Genomic DNA, 27,020 nt, shown 5'->3' with positions numbered 1-27,020 from the left:
TCCCCATCAGTCTCCGATCCCTCCTTTGGGAGTCTCAGCTCTTGTTTAACTGCTAACTTATTAGTACTAGACTAGGAAGGCTTGACTTGAAGGGAGTAAAAAAAAAAATCTCAAAACAGCACTAAGCCAGTCATCCATAGTGACAACAGGATCACTCCTCCAATGTAATAGCTTGTGGTGCCTATAAAAACACCCGCGGGTTGTTGCATCCCTCAGTGCTGCTTCACTATTCGAGCAGAACTATTTACTGCCTGCCTATCCTCTTCTCCAGGCACAAAGCAAATTTTTCCTATGAGTCAGTAAGCTAGACACCTGTTTCACTCCTGTAGAGCAGGTGGCACTAGCTCTCAACCACAGCTCTCCGCCTAGGACCTTCTCAGTCTACCTCCGTGGGACTGACATCACAATGACAGGTTGCATGCTCAGATATCCTAATCTCAAACTGGTAGCTCACTTAGGAATGTTTCACAGCCATGTGTTTAGGAAGCATAAGTTTATGCATGTGTCCATCTGCCCCACACGACTCTAAGATCCTTAATATTATTGGGAAGAGAACTTGGGTTTTGTTCGTCACTGAATGCCATAGTGCTGAACAGAGTGGGCACACAGAAGGAGTTGTGGAATGAATTTCTGTAGCAATAAAAATAGCATTTATGTATTCATAGCTTCCCTCCCCAGGCTGGCTAGTGAAGAAGGAAATGAAATGTTCCTTACCCATTGTGGAGCTATGACCTAGCTTTCTATTGTAGAGAGCAAGGGAAGTGTCGTTAAATTAGAAGGATCAGGGGAGAGCTAGATGGGTTTACATTAGAATGGGCCTGGAACTCCAAGAAGGATAATCAGTAACTATCAAAGTGACATCCAGAGAGAAAGGGAGGGAGGGAGAAACGCAGATGTCCAGGAAGGATAGAAGAGAAAAAAGAGATTTAAGGAGAGCTCTTTCTGTAATGCACGCAATGGAAAAACAAGGGAGCTGAAGAAGACCTTTGAGGCATGTATAATACACCCTAAAATGAGTTCCCCCCCCCAACCTTTGTGTAGATTTAAGTTAATTTTCACTACTTTGGGGGAAAACCTTAAACTGATATTTTTTTGAATGCAATACAATGCTGAAGCTAGACCCAAGACAACCCAAGTTTATTTGGACTATACAGACAGAGGAATGATTTCCTGGTTAAGTGGAAGGTGAACCTGGATTACCCTTAGACTCACGCTACCACAAACCAAAACCTTCACAGTCAGCACTCATTAGCAGTGTCTGTGATGCCCCACTAGTTTGAACAACATTAGCAGTTCTGGGCCTTTCCGCAGGACGCCAAGAACAGGTGTATGTTCAGAGGAGCAGGATGTAGCCAGAAGAGCTTCCCATTGGTGAACGGCTATAGTTTTTTTCATCTCTGACAGAGTTATGCATTGAGGAATGGGTCAAGGATCCAGAGCTATCATGTGTAGTGGGCCAAGCTCAGACCATTGTGGAAGCATTCAACTCTGAGTCTCTTTCTGCTCTACAGGGCTGTTCTCTTCAGCAGGGAGGTGGGCAGTGGGGGTGGGGCTCAAGGTCTATCAATCAAGTAGCTCAGTCTTTTGATGCTAAAAATACCTTTAATTAATACCTTTCCACATTGACCAGAAATAGGAGAGGAACCACTTTCTCTTCTTCACACAAATCTTCTCTGTGCTTTGATTTATCTTTTTTTTTAATTTAAAAAAAATTTTTGACAGGCAGAGTGGACAGTGAGAGAGACAGAGAGAAAAGTCTTCCTTTTTTTCTGTTGGTTCACCCCCAATGGCCGCTGCGGCCGGCGCACCACGCTGATCCGATGGCAGGAGCCAGGTACTTCTCCTGGTCTCTCATGGGGTGCAGGGCCCAAGCACTGGGGCCATCCTCCACTGCACTCCCGGTCCACAGCAGAGAGCTGGACTAGAAGAGGAGCAACCGGGACAGAATCTGGCGCCCTGATCAGGACTAGAACCCAGTATGCCAGCACCAAAGGCAGAGGATTAGCCTATTGAGCCACGGCGCCAGCCTTGATTTATCTTTTTAACAAAATTTGTTTGAAATTTTGTTTAAAAAATTATTTGCCATACCAATATTCTTCATTTTGAAAACAATCCATGTAGCTGTTGATGGGAGTTGTGAGAGAACAAGTTGACAAAGAAACACTCTTTTTTCTGATTTAGGCCCATTCGCCTAGAACAAGCACAATCTTGTGGGCAGAGCATTGAAGGAGGCTGGCATACTGGACAAGTTTTCTGTTCTCAATCATCCTTCTAGGAAGACAGGTGGAAAGGAGCCATGGATTTATAGCAGGTTGCTCCCTCACATCAGCCGGTCTGCACTCAGTAATAACCTCCCCCAGCAGTTTTTGTTCCTCCTTCCTCTACCCGTTTGGCCATCCTTCACAGCCCTGATCTCATCACTGTCATTATACGAGGTGCTTCCTCCCTCTCTTGTTTATTGCTTACCTCTCCAAATCAGGGGAGGAACTTTGCATTTGTGTATTCATTAATTCATTTATTCATTCATTTGATAGATAGAAAGAGCAAGATAATTAGAGAGAGCACACATGCCTATCTGCTCGCTTACTTGCAACATTCAGGACTGTGCCGTGCCAAAGCCAGGAGGCAGGAATCCAGTCCAGGTCTCCCACGTGGGGGCAGGGGTGGCAGGTGCAGGAACCCAGTTACTTACGCCACCACCAGTACCTCCCAGAAGATGCATTAGCAGAAAACTGGAATCAGCAGCCAGAGCCTGGTATCAAACCCAGGCATTTCAGCGTGGTGACATGGGGCATGAGCGTTCTAAACAATGGCTTATTAGCTAAGTCAAATGCCCACAAGGGCAGGTACTTTCTTTTGTTTACTGCTGCATGCTAAAATAGTGCCTAGCATAGACAAAGCCCTCAGTGTATATTGCTGATATATAATATTTTAATATTACATTAAGTGAATTACCAAATGAAATTTGGAATGAATGTAGGAATGGACACATACCATGTGCCAGCAATGGTAAACAAATGCTTGTTTACAAATATTACACATTTAAATCCAGTGCCAGCTCTGTCAAATAGTTGTTGATATCTAGATTGACAGGTGTTGGAAACTGATTCCCAAAGGACATGCATGCCCTGAGATGCAGATCTAGAATTTGATCTAGTTCTTGCTGATGATGAAACTTGTGATATTTTTGTATATAACACTTCACTTCTTGTACCCAAGCTGGGAGTCATGCTGGTTTAATATCCTTCAAATACGTAACCACGGAGAGAGGTTTTAAGGGAAACCACTCAATAACACTTGGACGTTTGGCCTGAGATCTCCTGGTCTTCCTTTTCGTCTCTGTCCCCTTCCAGTTGTATCTGACTCAGGCCTCAAAACAAAGCTTGCAAGGGTCTGTTGGCTAGGAACACAGCTGGGTTGCTGCAGGTCTCTGCGTGTTGGGCAGGCTCCATCCATCCTCAGGCATGCCAGGACAGAACAGCTGGGAGCCTGGCAGAGCTGAGGGGAACTCTGTGTTGGGTCTCCCAAGCATCCATAGTTAGGCAGTGTGACTCAGACCATCCTGCACAACCTGGGGGCACTTGGGGAGGTGAAAGGAAGGTTAAATGAGGAACAAGTGTGTTCAGGACCAAGTAAAAGTAGACAAGGCAGGGAGCTGAGCGCTGGCACAAGCAGGTTACTTGATGACTAACAGAGAAAGACAGAATCTGTGATGTTGGAGGACGAGGAAGAACAATAGCTGATGTAGGTACCTGTTGTGGTTGCTGAGTTCATCCACTGGGTGATTTTCCCCCCTTTTATGGCTCATGCCCTTGGATTGTGCATCAAGTGTGATGACTCAACCTGGTAACAGCCAGATGGTTTTCCCCCATATCTTTATGGGAGTCCATGGAAGGACAGAAACTTGAATTGAAGATATCTTCTGTTGCCATGAAATTTAATTTTTTCTTCTTGGATTTTCATGCTTTACTGTTGAGCTAATTTACATCAAACAGCATGCACAGATCATAAATACGCAATCTGGTAGGTGTTGACAAATGTGCGTACCCACATAACACCATCCTACGAACAAGATAGAAAATGTTTAGGTAAACTTGGAAGTTTCTTTTGTGTCCCTTCCCAGACAATCCCACTCACAACTTCCTCAAACAACAACTCTTCTCTCTCCATCTGATAGATTACTTTTGCCTGTTCTACCACATCATAGAAACATATTCTGAGTTTCCATCTTCCTTTGATCACTTTGATATTTTCCAGAGCTTCTGTGGCTTATGCTAATAGCATTTCACTTGTTTTTACTGCTGAGTAGTATTCCATTGTTAAGATCCGAAAGTTTTTACACAACCCCAAACATTTGGCCATTTTCTAATTGGATTGATTGGGTTTTGTCATGCTGGGTTTCGATGGTTCTTTTGTACTTAAATATCTTAGGCAAAAGTGATTTATAGAATATGTGATTTGCAAATATTTTTTCTAATCTGTAACTTGTCTTCTCATCTTTTTAACATGGATTTCCACAAAGTAATTTTAATGAGATGCAATTATCAGTTTTTCCTTTAATGGAGGGTGTATTCTGTATCACATTGAAGAATTTCTGCTTAATCCTAAATGCCTACATTTTTGTTTTATTTCTAGAAACTTTAATCATTTTACATTTTATGTCCATGATCCATTCTTGGTTAATTTTTGTGTAAGTTGTGAAGCTTAGATTAAGGTTTACCATTTTTGCCTATGAAGCCCAGTTGCTACAGCATCATTTGTTGAAAACACTACATTTCCTCTATTGAATTGTTTCTGCCCATTTGTCAAGAACTAGGTCAACATATTTATGTGAGTCTATTTCTGGATTTTCCATTATGTTTCACTGATATATGTGTCTGTTCCTCCCACTGTGCCTTCCCAAATGAATTGTAGAATGAGCTGGTCTGTGTCATAAAGAAATACATAAATAAACTTGTTGAGTTTTTTTATATAAATTACATTAAATCTCTCGATCAACTTGACATAGTTGGAATCTTTAGTCAGTTGATTATTCCAATCTGGAAACATAGCCTATCTTTCCATTTGTTTAAATTGCTTTTCACTTCTTTCACCAGCACTTTGTGATTTTTTTCAGGACATAGATTCTATATTTTAAGTGTGTAACTTAAACACTTTGTTTTCTGAAGGAATTACAGTGGTATTGTATTTTTCCTCTCAATTTCCTGTGTTACTATTACTATTAAAAATGAGATTGAGGGCCGGCACTGTGGCTCACTTGGTTAATCCTCCACCTGCGGTGCCAGCATCCCATATGGGTGCCGGGTTCTAGTCCCAGGTGCTCCTCTTCCAGTCCAGCTCTCTGCTGTGGCCCGGGAAGGCAGTGGAGGATGGCCCAAGTGCCTGGGCCCTACACCCGCATGGGAGACCAGGAGGAAGCACCTGGCTCCTGGCTTTGGATCGGCTCAGCACCGGCCATAGCGGCCATTTGGGAGGTGAATCAATGGAGGGAAGACCTTTCTCTCTCTCTCTCTCTCTCTCTCTCTCTCTCTCTCTCACTATCTATATCGCTACCTGTCAAAAAAAAAAGAAATTGGATTTTGCGGGCCAATTTTGTGTGCTGTAGGTTATTTTGCTGTTATAAATTTTATTTAATTGCTGGACATTTCTTGGGAATTTTCCACATTGACAACCATGTCATTGGCAGACAATAATGGTTTTACTATTCTTTTCCAATACTGCGTTTGTTGTTATCTTTCTTAGCCTGTTGCAGTGGCCAGAGGTTCTGGTCCTGTGATGACTATGAGTGGAGAGATTGGATGCTTTTTCCTTGCTCTTGATCTTGCATAGCTGGGGAACCTTTTTTTCTGCCAAGGGCCGTGTGGCTATTCATGGCATAATCCTTGGGCCTTACAAAATTATCAAGTTAAAAACTAGCCTGTGTAGATTTATTGAATTTCGGTCCCACCTGTGGATTTCTTGGCAAGGACAGACCAAATGATTTCATGGGTCTTATAGGGCCCACAGGCAGAAGTTTCCAATCCCTGTTGGGGAAAAGCATTGTCCTTCACTGTTAAGTGTGAGTAACTAGAGCATTTTTTCCTTTTTTTTAAAGATTTATTTATTTATTTTAAAAATCAGAGTTACACAGAGAGAGAAAGAGAGGCAGAGAGAGAGAGGTCTTCCATCTGCTGGTTCACTCCCCAATTAGCTGCAACGACCTGAGCTGCACTGATCCGAAGCCAGGAGCCAAGAGCTCCTTCCAGGTCTCCCACGCAGGTGCAGGGGCCCAAGGACTTAGAGCGCTGGATCAGAAGTGAAGCAGCCAGGACTCCAACCTGCGCCCATATGGGATGCCAGCACGGCAGGCAGTGGCTTTACCCGCTTTGCCACAGCGCTGGCCCCAACTATAGCATTTTTGTAGATGCTACATTTCAAAGGGAAGTCACTGCCCTCTGTTCCTAACCCATTAGAAGTTTTGTTGTTGTTTTTTTTTTGTTTTTTGTTTTTTGTTTTTATTGTGAATGGACTTTGGATTTTTTCAAACATGTTTTTTATGTCAGTTGCTAAACCAAATGACTTTTCGTGACCATACTGACTGACTTCAGAATGGTAACTCAGCCTTGTGTACCTGAATAAACCTCACCTTGCTGCGGCATACAATTCTTTTAAATCAATTGTTTTGTTGAGAGTTAGTTTTTTTTGTTGTTTTTTTTTTTTTTTTTTTTTTGCCTAAGTTCTTCAGAGATATAGACCTGTGGCTGTTGTGTTTTTTTTTATCTATTTTTACTGTCTTTTGTTTTAATATCAGGGTCATACCAGCCTGGTAAAATGAGTTTGAAAATGTTCTTTTGTTTTCTCTTTGCTGGGAAAGGTGGTGTAAAAGCTGAGCTAATTCTTCCTTGAATACTAGATAAAATTCTCCAGGTAAGCCATCTGGGTCTGGAAATTCCTTTTTGTAAACTTTTTCATTATGAACTCTATGCTTAAAATTGTTACAGGGCTGTTCATATATCCTTTTTCATCTTGAATTTTGGTAGTTTGTGGTTTATCAATAAATTAACTTCTTCCAAGTTGTTGAAGTTATGATCATAAAGTTACAGTATTTAATTATCATCTTTTAATGATTACAGGCTTTTTCATGATATGCTTTATTTCATTGCTAATATCAATAACTTGTGTTTATCTCTTTTTATTTTTATCACTTTTGGTGGAGGTTTATTAATTTGATGAATTTTTTTTAAGAATTAACTTTTTTCCCATTGAGTCTGTTACTTTGCTGTTGTAAATGTCATTTAATTTTTCTCTAATCTTTACTGTTTTCTTCCTTCTGCTTGTCTGGGGTTATTTTTCTTTAATTTTTCTAACTTCTCAAAGCAGAAACTTGTAGTATTGATTTGAGACTTTTGCCTGTTTATAATATAAGCACTGAGTGCTGTAAACTTCCCTCATAGTGCTAATATAGATGCAGCCCACGTATTTTAACGTGTCATGTTGTCATTTTCTTTCAGTTCAATATGCTTTTAGTGTCCTTTGAGTATGTGTTTTTGATTTATGGAGTATTTAGAAGAGCGTTGTTCAACTGCCCTTAAAGACTTTCCAAGTTTTTATTATTTATTTCTAGTTTGATTCTATTATGGACAGAGAACATACTATATGACTTCTTTCAAATTTGTTGATGTCTGTGCAGTATATAGCCTATCCTGTTATATGTTCTGGAAAAGGACCGTGATTACATTCATGTCTATTTCTCCTCTCAGCTCTATCAGCTCTTGTGTTTTTTTGAGATTTGTTGCATGGTATATAAATATTTAGAAACATTATGCTTTTCTGGTATATTAATTTTGTTATCATAATGCAATGTCCCTCTTGGACTTAACAATTTGCTTGACTCTGATGTCTAGCTTACGGGATACCAATATTGTCAATCCGGTCCTTTGGGTTAATGTTTACATGCTATTTTCAACACAGCTATGGAGCCAAATTTAAACTGAGTTGCTTATGAACAGCAGAGTTGAGACATGTTTTTTAATTCATTCCTAGTCTCTTCTTTTGATTAGTTTATCTGAACTATGTGCATTGAAGGTGATCATTATTGGAACTTAAGACTTCTTTTTAATAAATCTTTTATTCCAGAATAGTCTTAAATTTATAAAACAGAGCATATGAAGTTGTACAAAGAGTTGCCATATAGCCCACACTCAGCTTCCCCTATTACTAACATCTCATGTTGGTAAAATATATCTGTAATAATTAATGAGCCATGCCCCGCTCCCCCTAGTTTTCTTTCACCCATACTCCTTCTATCTACCATAGCCCTCCCAGTCTCTAGTTATCAACAATCTGTGTTCAGATTGAGCTTTTTGCTTTTTCAGGTTCCACATATGAGGGAGAACATGGAACATGCAGTGTTTGTCTTTCTGTGTCTGGCTTCTTTCACTTAACATGATGTCCTCCAATTCCACTTTGCTGCAGATGACAGGATTTACTATTTTTTTACAGCTGAATAATATTCCATGTGTATATATTTTCTTTATTTATTCATCTGATCATGGACCTCTTGGTTGATTCCATATTTGGGGTATTGCAAACAGTGTTGTAATAAACATGGTGGAGCAGGGTATTTCTTTGTACAATGATTTCATGTCTTTTGTATAAATCCAAAAATATATAAATAAATATATTTATAATATATAAATAAATTGCTGCATCCTATAGCAGTGCTATTTCTAGATTTTTTTTTTTAATTTTTTTTTTTTTTTGACAGGCAGAGTGGACAGTGAGAGACAGAGACAGAGAGAAAGGTCTTCCTTTTGCCGTTGGTTCACCCTCCAATGGCCGCCGCGGTAGCGCGCTGCGGCCGGCGCACCGCGCTGTTCCGATGGCAGGAGCCAGGTGTTTATCCTGGTCTCCCATGGGGTGCAGGACCCAAGGACTTGGGCCATCCTCCACTGCACTCCCTGGCCACAGCAGAGAGCTGGCCTGGAAGAGGGGCAACCGGGACAGGATCGGTGCCCCGACCGGGACTAGAACCCGGTGTGCCGGCGCCACTAGGCGGAGGATTAGCCTATTGAGCCGCGGCGCCGGCCTATTTCTAGATTTTTAATAAATACCCATACTGTTTTCCATAGTGGCTGTACTAATTTACATTCCTACCAACAATGTATAAGAATTCCCCTTTCTCCACATCCTCACCAGCATTTGTTATTTTGGCTTTTTTATAATAACCATTATTATCAAAATTATTGTGAGAAGGCATCTCCTTGAGGTTTTGATTTGCATCTCCCTGATGGCTAGTGATATTGAGCATCTTTTTACATATTTGTTGGCCATTTGAATTTCTTCTTTTGAGAACTGTCTATTCAGGTGTTTTGCCCATTTCTTAACTGGATTGGTTGTTTTATTGTAAGGCTTCTTTTTTTTTTTAATGTGTTTTCAATTTATTTCTTCTGATTTTCAGTCTCTTTCTCCTTCTCTCCTTTTTAAAGTGTTTTTGTTTTCCTGTGGGTTCAGCTTAGAAAAAAAACAATTAATTCTAAATTGATTTATTTCTTTGCTGAGATTTTCTACATTTGTGTTTGCAGTTGTTGAGTATTTTATGACCGTTGCATTTAAATCCATGTCAGATGATTCTAGTACCTGACTCACCTCATGTTGATGTCAGCTGATTGACTTTTCCACTGAAGTTGTGTTTGTCTCTGTTCTTGGTATGACAGGTTCTGTTTTTATTGTGTCTTGGACATTGTGTCTATTTTCTACATCTCCTATTTTGTCAGGTGAGTACCCTGTTGAGGTTTTTGCAAGCAGGTCTTGTTCCAGTTTTGTAGACTGTGTCTCCAGAGGCGGTTGAATTTTCAGGGCCTTTGTTCTGCTATTTGGTTTGTTTGCTTTGTCTGGAGGCATTGGAGCTTTCCCTGGTGCCTGCTGGTACTGCCTGAGAAAGATAGAGTCTCTGGAAAGGCCCATAGGATCAAAGAGGCTTCCTGGTTGGGCCACTTGTTGTAGCTGCACCTCTCCTGGCCATCCTAGTACCTCCTACTAGCCTTGGCATCTTCCTGCAGGAGAGTACAGACCCCACCTGGCAGGAAATAGGGCCGTGCCCAGGCACTTGTTGTTTGCCAGAAGGAGTTCCAGCTCCCTTTCTCTTCCATTGGTATCAGACTGGAGCCAGAGAGATGTTTTTAAAGGAAAACCTATTGATCTGGGGGAGGAATGAGGCTACCCAGCTGCCTTCCATTGCCAGGCAGGGAGTCAGAAAACACTATTGTTAGTCGCTTTGTTCTGCCCTGCACCTGTGCTGTTGCTCTGTATGGGCTCCCAAACAAGATTGTCTTCTTCTTACCACCTTTCGGAGTTCTCATTTGGCTATCTCTTGGGTGACTTCCAGGCTTTAGAATGAGTTGTACTTAATGAGAATGAACAAGGAGAAGCAGGTCTCCACCCTCTGTATAGACGAGAAGTGGAGTGTACTTCTAAAAGTGGAATGGCCCTTAGCTCTCAAATGCCGTCTCATTGTGTTTATAAACCTAGTCCTTGTGGGGGTCATGGTCGCTGTAAGGGGCATGGTCATCATTGTGATAATGATTCCATTGAATGGAATTAAGAATTGAAGACAAGTCAACAGCAAAATCACAGAAGACTAGTCACAGACAACAATGAATGAACAAGTGAAAAGATGCCTGATTTTAGCAGTCATCATCACATGCCAATTAAAATGACAAGCATAAATCACTTTTCAGGCAGCAGATAGAAAAAGGTTGAAAGTTTGATCAAATTCAATGGAAAATAGGTATTGTCCTATGTTGTAGATAGGATGTGAGTGGGCACAACCTTTTCAAATAGTCATCCAGCGTTAGCTACTAAGAGTTTTTAGAATGCACACATGTTCTTTGGCTCAGCAGTACCACATGCAAGAGTCTTCTCTAATGGAATAAATGCAGAATTTCATTTATATATACAATGACATCTACCATGCCATCATCTGTTGTGACTGAAGTTTAGAAAGAACCCAGATGCCCATCCACTATTGACTGACTAATTTATGGCCCATGCAATGTGAGGGAGAACTTTCTTGTTTAAAAAAAAAAAGATTAATTGATTGAATTGAAAGGCAGAGTGACAATGAGAGGGAGAGAAAGAGAAAGAGATCGAGATTCATTCTGGTTCATTTCCCAAATGGCTGAGGCTGCGCCAGGCAGAGGCCAGGAATGTGGAACTCCATCCAGGTGTCCTACCCCTTTGGGTGGGTGGCAGGGGCCCAAGAACATGAACCATCACTTGCTGCCTTCCCAGGTGCATTAGCAGGGAGCCGAATCAGAAATGGAGCAGCTGGGACTCAAGGTGGGCCGATACAGCATACCAATGTTACAAGCGATTGCTTAACCCACTGTACCACAATGCCAGCCCCTGGGAGGGAGAACTGTCTATAAACACCAGTCTTCCAAGGGTGGAGTGATAGGGCAGTAAGCTCCTTGTACTAGAATGTTCTGTCAAAGGCCTTAAGAAATGCCACTTTGGGAATTCTCATGGAGGCAAGACATCTGTTTGCATTGTTTCCTCCTGACTGTATGATTCTATGGTTCTTTTTTTTTTAAGATTTATTTATTTATTTGAAAGTCAGAGTTACACAGAGAGAGAAGGAGAGGCAGAGCGAGAGAGAGAGGTCTTCCTTCCGTTGATTCACTCCCCAAATGGCCACAACTACCGGAGCTGCGCCAATCCGAAGCCAGGAGCTTCTTCTAAGTCTCCCATGTGTGTGCAGGGGCCCAAGCACTTGGGCCATCCTCCACTGCTTTCCCAGGCCATAGCAGAGAGCTGGATTGGAAGTGGAGCAACCGGTACTAGAACCGGCACCCATATGGGATGCCGGCTCTGCAGGCAGTGGCTTAACCCTCTATGCCACAGCGCCAGCCCCATCTATGTTTCTATAAATTGGCCACAGTGACCCTCTTACAGTAACGAAAGCAGAGGGAGAGGAGCAAAGTCTCTTCCCCCTCCTTATCTGCTCTCCTGCTCTGGTACTGAGGCTTTAAGAGCGGGTATAAAGGCATGGGATATTTTCATGAGCGTGCCTACAGAGGCCACAGGCTGAAGCTGTTTTGTTTAGATACTTAATAAGTGAAGACAAATGGTTGTTGGTTTCTCCATCCCTAATTGTTCGAACAAGATTCCTGTTTCAGAAAATGCCTCCTTTATATTCACAGTCACTAGCGGAAAGTGACTAATTTGTGACTGGGCAGGAACACAGCGTCAAAGACCCTGAGCATATGGGTAAGTGACTCTGTGTGTGCCTAAGATCGATGGAGCCTGACGCCTGCTCCTTTGCCAGGAGCGTGGGCTGGCATAAATGCACTCAGGAAGGGGAGGACCGTGGCTCATTAGGGACTGGGCTGGGAGTGACGGGACGCCTGCATCTCTCTCCATTAGCAGCCTGCAAACTGTGACACTTCCTCAGAGGTGCTTCGGGGGCTCAGCACGCACTTGTTAGGAGCATTTAAAATATGCTTAAATAATTGCTTTCAAAACTAATTTAAAACTAACCAGAAAACCCATTCAAATGTAATATATGTCATACGTGAACACCGTCAAAATGCCCAACTTACCAATATTGGATGTTTAGTAAATACAATGAACGCTGAATCAGAAGTTTGTGTAGAAAATACTGCTTTGCCTGTTTTTCTTTTTAATTCATGATTTTTATATTGTGGCTTCCTTTGGGGGAAAAAAAGAAATTATGCTAAAAATTTTTGCTAGCCACTGCCTCCAAATCACAAGGAGAAAACAGAAAAGTGAAATTAAAATGACAATAGCCTGAGAAATTTCTACTAGAATTGATACAGACAACCCAAGACTGGTCGGAGGCATTGCTGTAGAACTCCCAAAACTGGATCCATGTGCCCAGCAGGCAGAAAAGCAATCACTGAATCGAGGCAGTGAAGAAAGGAGGGGTTCGTTGCAAAGCGCAGAGTGAGGAGTAGGGCAGCTATGGCTAATTCCCAGGCTCCCACAGCGGCTAGGGGTCAATGCTGTGTGAGTTGAAGCTGAGATAAGAGATACGCGTTCAGCATGTATCCAGGTTCCTGGTTAATTGTTGGAACCCATAACCTGCCTTTGATTGGCTGGCAATGCCATGTTCGTCAGAGAATTTGTATGATGATAGAGTAGGTGTCTGTCATCTAGGGGCTACATGCAAGTGGTAGCTATTTTCTGTCCCAGATCTGGAATTCTCTAAAGGAAACCCCTGGAGACATCACTGACCCCCTCCCCAAGATGTCATCTGTTGGAGAAGCAATAACCTCATGGGTCTAGTGATTAAAACCTTGCAGGAACAGGTGCACCTGTTAATTCTCATAAGTGATTTGCTATCAAAGGGCAGGGCAAGAACACTTCAAGCTTCTGGAGGGAGGCTAGGAGACTAGGCTTGGCGGTATGTGGGGACTGCCTTCTAGGCACTCTTTAGGGGTTCAGTGTCTGAATAGTTAGCCTATCTCCTGCCTCGCTAATACTCTCATACTCTTCACATGCTCCCCTTAACAAGCTCTTTACACCACATTCAAGCATATAAATGCTCTAAAACACCATGCCCTCCTTCCCTCATTCTTATTTTCTATAGTCTTTTTGGAGGAGGAGTGGTGTTAGGAGTTGAATTTGGTTGAATTTCGGTGATAAGCTTTAATGTGATGATTTGTGTGATAGTTTTTTTTTTTCAAAGGAGGGACTCTCAAAATGCTCGATTTTTTTTTTTCTATTGCAAACATATTTTGAAGAATTAAATAGGCTGGGAAATTTTCCAGGGTCTGGAACACAGGGTCTGGAGGTTAAGCTTGTAGGTTCAAATTCTAAATCTGCCTTCTTTAAGTAAAGCTTAACATGGCACATTTCTAAGCTTTATCTTGGATATACTTTGTGTAAGATGGGATGATAATAGTATTGCCACCATAGAGTTCTAGTAAGGGCCAAAGAAACCAATATGTGTAAAATATGTAGCATGGGGCCTCACGCACGATGAGCATCCCAAAAGCATTACTGGCATTTTATTTTATTTTCACACAATTTTTTGCCCAAATTTACCATAGGAACTGTTAAGTACCAAACAGAAAAAGTAACATTAAGAGCAAGGCTGGAAGTAAAATGGAGATACAACATGAATGTCCATTTATGCCAATACTTGTCAAAAAAAAAAAAAACACCTTTGCCTTATATTTGATCCTTCAGTAAATCTGTGCTATCTCCCTAAATGGAAACCAGCTTCTGAGACGTGAAGACTCCAAACAGCAAAAGGTGATGGTAGAGGGGGTGGCTAGAAATAAGGGCATTTGACTTTAAGTCCAGTACCCTTTCTCCCATGGTGTTCCGGTGTTCCCATGTTGTGGTTGTGTCAACAATAATAGTACAGGATTGAGGCAAAAATGGGAGATAGGCATTGAGACACAGGCATAGAACCTGGCCTCTCCTGAGCTTGTTTTTTATAGGATGTTCCACAAGAGCTTATCTTGCAACCTTGTTCCCAGAGAGGGTCCAGACCACCACAAACAAGGCATAGTTGAAGCTGGGAGAAACCAATTTGAGGAGCCAGTGTTGGTATACTGGGTACAGCTGCTGCCTGTGATACCCGCGTCCCATATGGGCACCAGTTCAAATTCCAGCTGTTCTGCTTCCAATCCAGCTCCCTGCTGATGGCCTGGGAAAGCACTAGAAGAGGACCCAAGTGTCTGGGCTCCTGCCACCCGTGTGGGGGATGTGGAAGAAATTCCTGGCTTCGGCCTGGTGCAGCCCTGGCCATTGTGGCCATCTGGGCAGTGATTCAGAAGACAAAAGGTCTCTCTCACTCTCTCTCTCTCTCTCTCTCTCATCTCTCTGTCTCTAACACTTTCAAATAAATACATCTTTTAAAAACAAACAAAGCAGTTTGAGTCAGAGCTTTATGACCTAAGCGGAACTTTGCCCATTATAAAATACTAAATTCTCCACCTGGCAGAGAAATTTGCCACCATGTGTTGAAGGCACAAAGTATGAAGACGCAGGTTGTTCGCGGGTATGAGCAAGTGGAGCCTTCCCCCTTCTTCCGCCACATCTTAACCCTTGCTATAAATGCCCCAGCAGGCCAGAGGTCAGGTGGGCAGTTTCTTTGGGGAACATTGCCCTCGCACTCGCTCCTCTACTTGTCACAAAAAGCTTCCCTCTGAGCAGCTCCCGCTTGAGGCTGAATCGTTGGTGCCACACCAATCACGCAGATCCCTTGTGTCCGGTAACCATTCAAGGTAGAGTTATTGACGTTAACAATAGGCTGCCCAGTTGTATTCTCTTCATTAGTTACACTGGATGTGGAATTCCGATGTCCCCAAGATGGTTACATTCACCCTTTCACTCTTGTACTGTCTGCTTGGTGCAAACCTATAAAACACTGGGCAGTGCCCAAACTGAGTGGAGCAAAGGATTGAAGACTTCCACAGTCAAGAACACAAAACTGCATCACTCCAGTCGTCTTAGCAGCCAAGATGTCGTAGAGAAAATTGGTTGCACGAGTATTGGAGGACTCAGAGGGCTGAGAGAGAGGGCCGCCGAGGTAACACAGACGCAGTGAACGTGTGAAGCCCTTTCACCTCCAGAGCTAGCGGGAAACACGGGGAAGAGGTCGGGACCATAGGACCCAGACATTTGGAGGAGCCCCTTGGAGCCTAGAAGGAGGTATGGCCAGGGTGCTTCTGAAGGTGTACGAGGAGGCTGCTTCTGCAAGGGAGGAATACAGCAAGAAGCTTGGAGCAATTCGGACTCCCAGGGCTGCGGAGACGCCGTAGGAAATGCAAGGACCCATTCCCTTCTCTGGCGGGAGATCTGCTGTTTCCCTCTAGCGCCTCCTCGTGGCAGAGCCTAGTATGGAACCAGCTGGCCAAGAGGACACGCGGTTGGCAGAAACCCAGCCCCAGCATCGCTTGTGGGTTTGGAACGAGGCGGTCACAGTTTCATAACCAGCACAAACACAAGCACACACTGTGATGGCTAATTGATACTCGTGTGTAAGCTGTGTGACAGAGCAAGAAACCAGCATTTTTTGCTGCAAGTCTACTGTGCTACATTACATCTGACTGGACCTGGGTCCTGATTTACTGCTGATCTGACGTTATCTCAACCCTCCCACTGCCCCAGGTTAGACCTTTATGTTTCCTGTTTGATTTCCCTGCCCTCAGTCCATCCTACCTGCCAACAGGTTCATTCCTATGACTCCACTGCTTAAGGCCTTCTGTTCGCTTCCTCTAACCCGGAGAATAATGTCCAAAGTCTTGTGTAGGGAACACGAGCTCCCTCTCATCCCTCCAACCTGCCCACGCCCCACTTGAGATCCCATCTAGGCTAGCACCGCTCAGTGCCCTTGTTTGAACGCCATACCATGGAATAGCAAGGTAGAAAAGCAGGTGCATAGAATAAAAGAAGCAACACAATCAACCCAGGCTGATAAACTTTGCCCAGCCTCATTTCTGGCAGGAGCTTTCAGGGTTAAGAGAAAGACGATCACCCAGTACCCAAGTCTCCTTAAAAATCTGCCCAGGACTAGAAACCATATAGAAACACACATCCATATTTTAAAACTTGTAGATGTTAATATTTCAATCATATAAATAATAGCTGAGTTACACCTCTTGAAAAAGCAGAGAGAAGGGAAGAACAAGATTTCTCGTCCTTGGTACTCCAGGATGGTGCCATTAGAAGTGTCCTTAGACATGAAGTGGAGAAAGTTGGGGATTTTTTTTTCTTAACAAAACACTTTTTTAAACTGTTGGAATATCTCTGGCAAAATGAAATGTATTCTCAAAAAATAATAAGTAATAGGTGGCGTATATTGTCACATACTACTTGAGGCACTTTCCTGTCTTGTTTATTTCCCACCAGTTCCCTATAAAGTGAATTTTTTATCGTCTCATTCTGGAGTGAGGTGTGAAGTTCTGTGAAGCTGGTTATTTTGCCCAAGGTCACACAACTACCAGACGGTGACACCACCAGCTCTTTAAGGACAAGTAGATTGAATGATCAGTAAATTTTTGAAAATAGCTTTTGTTTTTCTCTGTGGCTAGAAATACCTTTTCATACCTGGTTTCAAACTTCCTTTTGTTTAAATGGATTTTTTAAGATCCATTTAAAAAAGAGCTTTCAAATAGCTTGTGCCAGACCACAATATAACCATGGCAGGGAGTTTTAAATGGAGTGGTTTCTAAGAACTGTTATGAGGACAATTTTGCTCTGATTAAGCAAAGAAAAGTTGTAGCCAGAGACAGAAGAGAAGCCTCATTTCCTACTCGGAAAGTTCAATGTCAGCGGAAACCGGGAATCAGAGACAAGGTATGATAGCAGCCACAGTGTGCTGACAGCTGGGAAGCCAGAAACCACTGGACACAAGACTGCAATTCACAATAGGCAGCCACATCAGTGACAGACCTGATCCTACAACCAGGGCCAAAGAACTGCGACCAAGTAGAGGTTCTGGTATAATTCTCCTACCTACCATTAGTTCATCAGAGGTTGACTTAGAAAACGTGGAGAAAAAGAATAATAATAGCTTCTATTTATCTGTGTCTATAAGGTGCTAGCCAATAACTGCTAAGCCTTCTGCACGTAATCCCATTCGACTCTCAAGTGAACCCCATAGAATATTTTTATCTCCACGTTACAGATAAGGAAATAGAAGTAAATTAGACTAAGTGACTCTATTAATCAGATTTGTATAAGCTACAAAGAGAGAAGCCTATTTTGGCTCTTGGCTCTGGAAGTTCAAGTTTAAGATCAGGTGGCCGCATTGGCTGGGCATCTGGTGAGGTGGTGGATGGGGAAGTATGCAGAGGAAGGATCACTTGATGAGAATGGAAGCAGAGAGAGTGGCTGGGCCAACCCCACACTTTTATTACCACCCAACAACACATCCCCAGGGACCCAAGGACATCCCACCAAGCCCCACCTCCTAAACACCATAATTGGATTAAGTTCCCACAATGTTAATACCATTAACTTCTGACTTTGAAGGTTAAAGGTCCCCTTGTGAATTCAGGAGCCAAATTTAAGAACACACTCATAACCACTGACGTAGGAAAACCGCCTTCAAACCCAGATTTATCAAAGCCTCCACTCGTTCTACCACCTTACCGCTTCAGCTATCATTGAGTATAGAGTCTTGTTTGTTTCTATAATTGCTCTGGTTATTTAAGCAGTAGGGTTTTGTTTTCAGAAAATAAGATGCTTCATTCTGAATTCATCACATCAGTTAGAAAGATTGGTGTAGCAATTCTTCCCTGCAAAAAACAAAATTGGCTTCATTTAACTGCAACCATTATGGCTGCTGGAGCCGTGGTCCCTGTAGCTCAGAAGGTCTATAGCGGGTTCCTGACATTTATAAATCCTACACGCCAACCTAACAATGCATTTTATCATTTAAAGGGTAAAAATAGCTAAGATTAAAGGCAGTCAGGTGGGGAGATGGGCGGAGATTCCCTGAGTGGCACAGTCAGTTGTGTGGGTAAGAAGACAGAGGACTGATAGGATGTTTTGATCGACTGTGAATGTCCTAATACTGGCGTGAATATTTAGGATCTGGTCTTCGTGGGGAGAGTGTGGCTGAGCACAGGGAGAAAATGATTGTTTCCTTAATTTGTATACACTATTTGTTTCTTAAGCAGAAAGGCCAACAGGAAGTAGGTAACTAATATTTACACTGAATATCATTAATCATGACAAGTGGAGAAGCCATTGCTGATGCCAGCTCTGTGGACATGTTTCACGGAGTCTCACTCCAAGAAACACTCAGGGGCCGGCGCTGTGGCATAGCGGGTAAGACCACCGCCTGCAGTGCCGGCATCCCATTTGGGTGCTGGGTTGAACCCCGGCAGCTGCACTTCCGATCCAGCTCTCTGCTATGGCCTGGGATAGCAGTGGAGGATGGCCCAAGTACTTGGGCCCCTGCACCCGCATGGGAGACCAGGAAGAAGCTCCTGGCTCCTGGCTTCAGATCAGTGCAGCTCTGGCCATTGCAGCCATCTGGGGAATGAACCAGCAGATGGAAGACCTCTCTCTCTCTCTGCCTTTCAAATAAACAATTTTTTTTTAAAAAGTACCATTTAAAAAAAAAAGAAATACTCAGTTATGTTTAAGTCTGGAGGAGGTGCAGACTGAGAAACAGAAGTGTGACAAATTCCACATAGAATTAAGGTGACAGCATTCTGTACCATGTTTCAGTTATGCAGGGTGTTTTGGTAAAGAATATGCAGGGGGCTGACGCCATGGCTCACTTGGTTAATCCTCCGCCTGCGGCACTGGCATCCCATATGGGTACCGGTTCTAGTCCCAGTTGCTCCTCTTCCAGTCCAGCTCTCTGCTGTGGCCCAGGAAGGCAGTGGAGGATGGCCCAAGTGCTTGGGCTCCTGCACCCGCATGGGAAGCCGGGAGGAAGCACCTGGCTTCTGGCTTCAGATCGGCGTAGCTCTGGCCGTTGCGGCCATTTGCGGGGGGAACCAACAGAAGGAAGAACTTTCTCTCCGTCTCTCTCTCACTATCTATAACTCTACCTATCAAATAAATTTAAAAAAAAATAAAGAATATTCAGGAAGCTTGGCTTAGCTATTTCAGAAGAGCTTCTGTTTTATAAAAAAAAAAAAAATTATCTTTCTTACAACTAATCCTTCTGATGAGACCCTAAATGCTGATTGCCTTAGCAGTGCTGCCCGCCAAGCGGGCTGGGGCGGCTCAGCGGTCTCGTCTTTATGGAAATCCACACTGTGTTGTGTGTGCTGTGATCCAACCGCCCCTCAGCGAGTGACTACCTCAACTGGAGTCACTTCAAAGGACACAACAGCTTAGCACTCTTGCTTTTATAAACCAAATCTCTGAAATTAAAGCCAATGTTCAAATTCATGACAAATGCATGTTTTCTGCATAAAAATACCAGGTCATCTGGCTTTGTTCTCTAATGGCTTTGATGTGCCAAGTCTAATTCCTCAGAGTCAGATAAGTTTTGCAACAGCTGCTTTTTATCAATTAGATGAATATGATTTATGATCAGACACCAAGAGAGTCATCAATTTACACTCTGAGGCATGAAACCCAATTGCCCTTTTCTTCCACGTAAAACTCTATGTACTACAATTTATTGGCCATAAAACTACTCAACCGTAGTTGGAGCATTTTGTTCCACAATTTCTCTTCAATCTTCAAAGAAAGGATTAATATGAAATTGATGAACTGTTTACTTCCTAGAAAGAAAGGACCCGCCCACCTTTTTCCACTCTGCTTAAAAGGGATATTGCCTTCAATTGGAAATCTACCGTTAACTTTTATACTTCATCTCATTCAAATGACTACCAAGCTTTCAGTCTCCCAGAATCATCCTTTTTCTATTCTTTTTCATCTCTAGTTTATAAAGTTAGACAATTTTTTCTTCTCCAGCTTTTCAAATTTACTACTGCTAAACACTCTTCCCTCCAAAAAATTTTCATTCAAAAAATAGAGACTTCATTTACATTATTTTAAAGATAACAGATGTCAAGATAACGCAAAAATCACTCCCAACTATTTGAACTATATTTAAAGGTCTTAAATGAAGCTCATCATATATAAATGCGTCAAGGGAATTCAAGAAAAATGTTTGAATAATTTCTAGATAAGCATTTTGTTTTAAAATTCCATAATTTGAATTCAAATAGAATTATATTTCATCTTTTTTTAAAGATGTATTTATTTATTTGAAAGAGTTACACAGAGAGAAGGAGAGGCAGAGAGAGAGAGAGAGAGAGAGAGAGAGAGAGAGAGAGAGAAAGAGAATATCTTCTATCTGCTGGTTCACTCCCCAGATGGCCACAATGGCTGGAGCTGTGCCGATCAGAAGTCAGGAGCCAGGAGCTTCTTCCAGGTCTCCCACGTGGGTGTAGGGGCCCAGGGACTTGGGGCACCCTCCACTGCTTTCCCCAGTTATAGCAGAGAGCTGGATTGGAAGTGGAGCAGCTGGTACTCGAACCAGCACCCATATGGGATGCCGGCACTGCAGGCGGAGACTTTACCTGCTACGCCACAGTACCATCCCGAAGTTTCATCTTCAATCTCATAGCTTCTTAGTGTTTTCTCCTCTTTGGGGTGATATAGAGGGACCAGCATCATGCATAGTGGGTTAAGCCTATACTTGCGATACCCACACCCATATCAGAGTGCCTGTTTGATTTCCGGCAGTCTCCCTACAATCCAGCTCCCTCTAATGCGTCAGGGAAAGTAGTGGATGATGGCCCAAGTACATGGGCCCCTGCCACTCACGCAGGAGACCTAAATAGAGTTCCAGGCTCCATTGTTGCCATTTGAGGAGTGAACCAGCAGATAGAAGATATTCTCTCTCTCTCTCTCCTCCCACCAAACCCACCCCCACATCAATAAAAAAAGAAACTAGTGTGTAAAAAAATTTTTTAAAGATCTATTTATTTATTTGAAAGTCAGAGTTACACACACACACACACACAGAGAAAGAGAGAGAGAGAGAGAGAGAGGTCTTCCATCCACTGGTTCACTCTGCAATTGTCCGCAACGGCTGGAGCTGCACCTATCCAAAGTCAGGAGCTTCTTCTGGGTCTCCCATGTGGGTGCAGGGGCCCAAGAGCTTGGGCCATCTTCTACTGCTTTCCCAGGCCATAGCAGAGAGCTGGATTGGAAGTGGAGAAACCAGGACTCAAACCGGCACCCATATGGGATGCAAGTACTACAGGCAGTGGCTTTACCCACTATGCCACAGTGCTGGCCCCAAAAAAGAAAGTTTAGGAGCTGGCATTTGGCCTGTCAAGGTGCCTGTGTCCCACATTGGAGTGCCTGGTTGGAAGCCACTAACCTTCCAGTTCCAGCTTCCTGGCAGTGTGGACCCTGGGAGGAAGCAGTGGTGGCTGAAATGATTGAGTTCCTGCTACCCACATGGGCAATCTGGGTTGAGTTCCAAGCTCCTGGACACTTGAGTATACCAAAAGACTGGAATCTGTTTCTTCTCTCTCTCTCTCTTTCTCTCTCTTTCTCTCCCTTCCCCCCACTCCCCCTCCCTCCCTCTCTCCCTCTTTCTTTCTCAAGTAAATAAGAAAGAATACAGTGTTAAAAACTTGAAAGTGTAACTTCTTATTTTCAAAATGTTTTGAATCTTGGAGATACATTGTCTCTTCCAAACAGTTGTAATGCCACCTCCGGCTTCCTCCGTGGAAGGCAACTGTAGGTTCATTTCCATCGGGAATGGACAGAGCTCCTTTTGGTCTCTCAGTCTGCATGCCTTGATGACTGCAGACAAAAAGGAAGGATTCCCAGAGCAGAAAGTTTGAGCCACAATTTGAGGAGAAAAAGGATATTTTATTTAATGTCAAGTGATCTCTTTAATAGCTCAATGGGTCCACATCAAGGGCCAGGAAAACACAGTAATTTTTTTTAACATAATTTTGCCTCTCTGGATGTGTTCAGTCTAGCACAAAAGCCTTGGTAAATAATCAGCTCTCTTTCATAATGGTTTTTTTTTTTTTTTATGACAAGAAAACCAAATTCAGTAATTCTCTGCCCTCCAGGCAAACGTTCCTTAAACGAGGATCAGCCCATTGTAATTGCTTCCAAATAGGATTTAAGGGGCAGGCCTTTGACGCAGTGGTTAAGATGCTGCCTATGCCCTATATCAGAGTACCTGGGTTTGAGTCCAGGCTCCACGCCCAATTCCAGCTTCATCCTAATGCGCATCCTGGGAGGTAACGACTTCAGTTCTTTAGTCCCTGCGTTTTGAGATCCAGGCTCCTAGTTTTGGCCTGGCCCAGCCCCAGATGTTGCAAGCATTTGGTAAATGAACCAGCAAATGGGCTACTTACTTTCTCACTCTGTGTCTCTCTCTCTATCTCTGTCTCTCTGTCTCTCTCTTTCTCTTTTTCCCCTTCAAAATGAATAACAAAAACAAATATTTTCAAATAAGCTTTAGAGCATTCTCAAGAACAAAAGTTGAAGTTGCTAATATATTCGATGTGTACGCTGAAGCAAGACCAGTTCAGGCACATAGGAGTGTTAAATTTTACCTGCAATTCAACAGAGGCTGTTTTGCATTGCTTCCGGTATTCTGGTAACTAATTTTTTAAATGAGAAAATGTTCTATGACTTGAGATCTTGCATGGTTCCTGCAGAGCAAGTTGTGTTAATGTGTCAGCCTGTTCTTTGTTACCCAAGGCATTGTCCATGCTCCACACTGGCAGCACCGGGGAGCAGGTTAGGAACACAAAGCCTCAGGCCTCCTGAATGGGAGGATGCATTTGTAGTGAGATTCCCCAGGCAATGCATAAGCTCATTAAAATTTAGAACATACTGTTAGTTAACACAGCTATTGGGAAGGGCTACAGATTCTCTATTACGGAGCCTCCCAGCCTTATGCACCAAGGCAATTTAAACCTCAAACTCCACACCACGCTACCTGGGCTGCAGGCGCACTCACCTGACTACTCCTTCAATCCTCAGAACAGGTAGGCAGGGACTGACTTAGCCAGCAACCCCCAGAGCAGCCCCCTCCAGCTGCACATGGCTTTGTCCATTAACCTCAGTGTGCCACACAGATGCCACCACCTGCTGTGTGTGCCATTGCATGGGAAAGTAGCAATGTACCTGCCTTGGTGAATTCAATTTGTAAAATTATTTGAGAGGGAAACAGGACTCCCATCCACGGATTCATGGCATTGTGCTTTCATTATTTTTCAGTCAACAGTTGAACTCTCATTGATACTGTTCTGCCTTTCTTAACTAACATTTTTTTTTCCGAGAAAAGAAAATTAAAGAATCGCACAGTCTTAGCTTTTCGCTTGTAGTGTAGCAATGGCTTCAGATCGGTTCTCTTGCTACGGTGAGCCTCTTCCCAAGTCATCACCCACATAATTACTAGAGAGATCCTTTGAGAACACAAGTCCTTTTATGCCATTGTTCTGCTTACATTGTTCCAATGACATCTCCTGGCTCTTTGCATAGTTTCAGTTCCCTCATTTGGCATTTTCATCCCTGTAGGATTTCTGAAGTCCCAACTTCCTTCGCTGCTCTGCAGCCATCTGCTGTGCTTCCCCGAACATGCAGTGTTCTACAGTGCCTCTGTGCCTTTGCACCTGCTGTCACCTTTGGCAAATCTTCCCCACCCTTGAAGCTTCAGCTCCAGTGTCACCTCCTGGAGAGAGAACTGCCTCTTCTCCCTTCTGCTGCAGCGTTCTCGCGAGACCCTGAGCATGTCTTTATCATGGAATTTCTCCCAGGGCACCATCACCAGAACGAGCTGTCTGGGTGTCCAACCTGTGCAGGGGCAGTGAGCCCTTCACTCTTTAGGTAATGTTCTGCTGTCACCGTCTTCCAATTCTTAATAACGGTATCTTTGTAAATGAAGTATAAGGGACTATGGAATATGCCCATGAGTAGAGGGGGTGCATGCCATATGCATGCAATGGGCCGAATGAGCAGAGTGTACATGCAGCAAGCATATGATGAAATCCTAGTGCCCAATGTGATACTTTCAGGAGATGGGGCCCATGCGAGGAAATTAGGTCATGATGGTGTTGTTCTCTTGAATGACACTAATGCTCTTATAAAAGGGACTCCAGGGGCTGGCATTGTGGCACAGAAGGTTAAGCTGCCATCTGCAACAGCAGCATCCCATATGAATGCCGGTTTGAGTCCCAGCTGCTCCAATTCCCATCCGGCTCCTTGCTAATGGGTCTGGGAAAGCAGTGGAAGATGACCCAAATGTTTGGGCCCCTGCCACACACATGGAAAACCTGGATGGGGTTCCAGTTTCCTGGCTTCAGCCTGGCCCAGCCCTGGCCAATACAGCCATTTGGGGAGTGAACCAGTAAATAAATGGAAGATCTCTCTCTCTCTCTCTCTCTCTCTCTCTCTGTCTATCTCTCTCTCTCTTCCTCCCTCCCTCCCTCCTTCCCTTTTCTCTTCCCTCCCTCCCTCCCTCCCTCTCCCTGTATTTCTCTCTATATATGTAACTCTGCCTTGCAAATAAATAAATAAACCTTACAAAGAAAGAGGGACTCCAGGGAGCTCTCTCACCCTCTTTGAACCATGTGAGAATATGAGGACATGCCATCTCATCATAACCTGACTGTGCAGGCACCCTGATCTTAAACAGCCAAACTTCACAACTGTGAGGAGAGAATTTCTGTTGTTTATACGCCACCCTGTCTAGGGTTCTTAGTTATAGAAGCCCAAACTAAGACAATGTGTGTCAGCCATTTCTTACTATCTCATTTGCAATGACCAAGAGCGTGGCCTTTCGGCCAATGCAAGACTTGAAATGAGTATAAGATCAGCTGGTGACACTTGCTGCCGAGTAAGCCATGGCACTTACAGCCCTGCAGGACCACGCTTTACAGTCCAACCAGAACCTTTGTGTGAGCACAGGAGGAAGGCAATGATGTGGTAAGGATCACAGATGAGCAAGCACCCCCATCTTCCTTTCCCACTCTTACTGTTTCCCTGCACTGGTCAATGACTTGCTCTGAAAATCACACAGAAGAAAAGGAAGTCTAGGGCAACCCACAGTTCCTTTACTTTGAGTCCTTCACTGTTCGACTCTAAGCTAAGGTACAGAGTATTAGTAGAATGCATGCCTATCAAGAAGTAAAGTAGAAACAATCAAGTTAATTTTATGCAGCATTTCCAAAATTCCAGTGAAACATATTACTACAATTATGTCATTTTAGTGATTCCACATGAGTTGAATGCTGTCCTATTTAAATTTACCACTAATATAATACAAGATAAAGATGGATGACAAAAACCATGCCAATAGTTGAATATTTTTCATTTTCTTTAACTTAACATGATATTAAACATCACATTAAAATGCTATGCCAAGTCAGGAGAGACTGAAAAAGAAAGGAAAAAGTTTCAAATTTTAGTACAGTTAGCAGCACCTTTCTCCTGTTTTTTTTTCCACCAGAGGTTTCACACTTTCATTTTGCACTGAATGGCACACGTTGCATTGCTGTGTGTGATTGTAATTTCAGTTTTAGTTGTCAGCATTCCACAGGAGACATTTCTTAAAAGTTGGGTCTGTGTTTCTCATCTTCTCACTCCTAGTGCTCACAACCAATAAGCTCTCAAAAACTGAATTTCCAACAGCCATTGTAGGTAAAGTCTCTGGAAGGGAGCACCAAGAAAAATAAAAAACCTCCTTCCAAAATGTGTCTCCAACAAAAAATATTTTGTCCTGACTGTGCCTGCATGAAGCATGGAGAATAAAACCATTTTCCCAATCAGTTGGCACTACTTTTGAATCCCTGCTAGGTTTGTAGTAGGCATTGTGGGAGATTTGCTTTGTATTTTGTACTCACAGAAACATAGGACCAAAGATCTAGAGGGATAGGACCAGTAGTAGACATACACATGACGAACCCCAGTGAGCTACACAGAGGAGTAGTCTCCATAGTGTGCCTGGGAATGTGGGTATGGGGAAGAGCAGTGTGATAGGCTGAACAATGTCCAATCCACGTATATCCATTTCCTCATCTCCAGAACCTTAGGATATCACCATAAGTGGACAAAGAAACCAAGCAGATAGGACCAAGTGGTTGAGCTGGGTAGATGGTCCTGAGTTCCACAGGTGGATCTGCTGTGATCATGGTGCTCCTTAGAGGGAGTCAGGAGGAGTCAGAGTCAGGGGGAGATAGTGTGATGGTGGCAACAGGGAGGGAAGAGATGGGCATTGAGGGGGGAGGCAGCAACTATAAGCCAAGGAACACAGGTGGCCACAAAAGGCTGAAAACCGCAGGGACACAGGTGTCCCCTGAGAACCTCCAGGAGGGACCACCCTGCCATCAAGTTAGCCCTTTAGATTCATATCTTTACTTCCGACCTCCAAAACTGCAAGAGGAAAAAATTGCATTGCTTTGAGCCAGTGCATGGGTGGTAATTTGTCACAGCGGCCACAGGACCTTAATGCTGGAGGAACATGGACCAAGGGGCAGAGCTCTTTGTGACACTGTGGCTAGGCAGATGAAGACCTGAGGAAGCCAGCAGGGTTGACTTTGGGTAGG

This window comes from Lepus europaeus, chromosome 15 (genome assembly GCF_033115175.1).
Source record: "Lepus europaeus isolate LE1 chromosome 15, mLepTim1.pri, whole genome shotgun sequence".
In the NCBI taxonomy this organism is placed as follows: domain Eukaryota; kingdom Metazoa; phylum Chordata; class Mammalia; order Lagomorpha; family Leporidae; genus Lepus; species Lepus europaeus.
The sequence above is the reverse complement of the archived record's forward strand: the minus strand, read 5'-3'. Positions refer to the sequence as shown.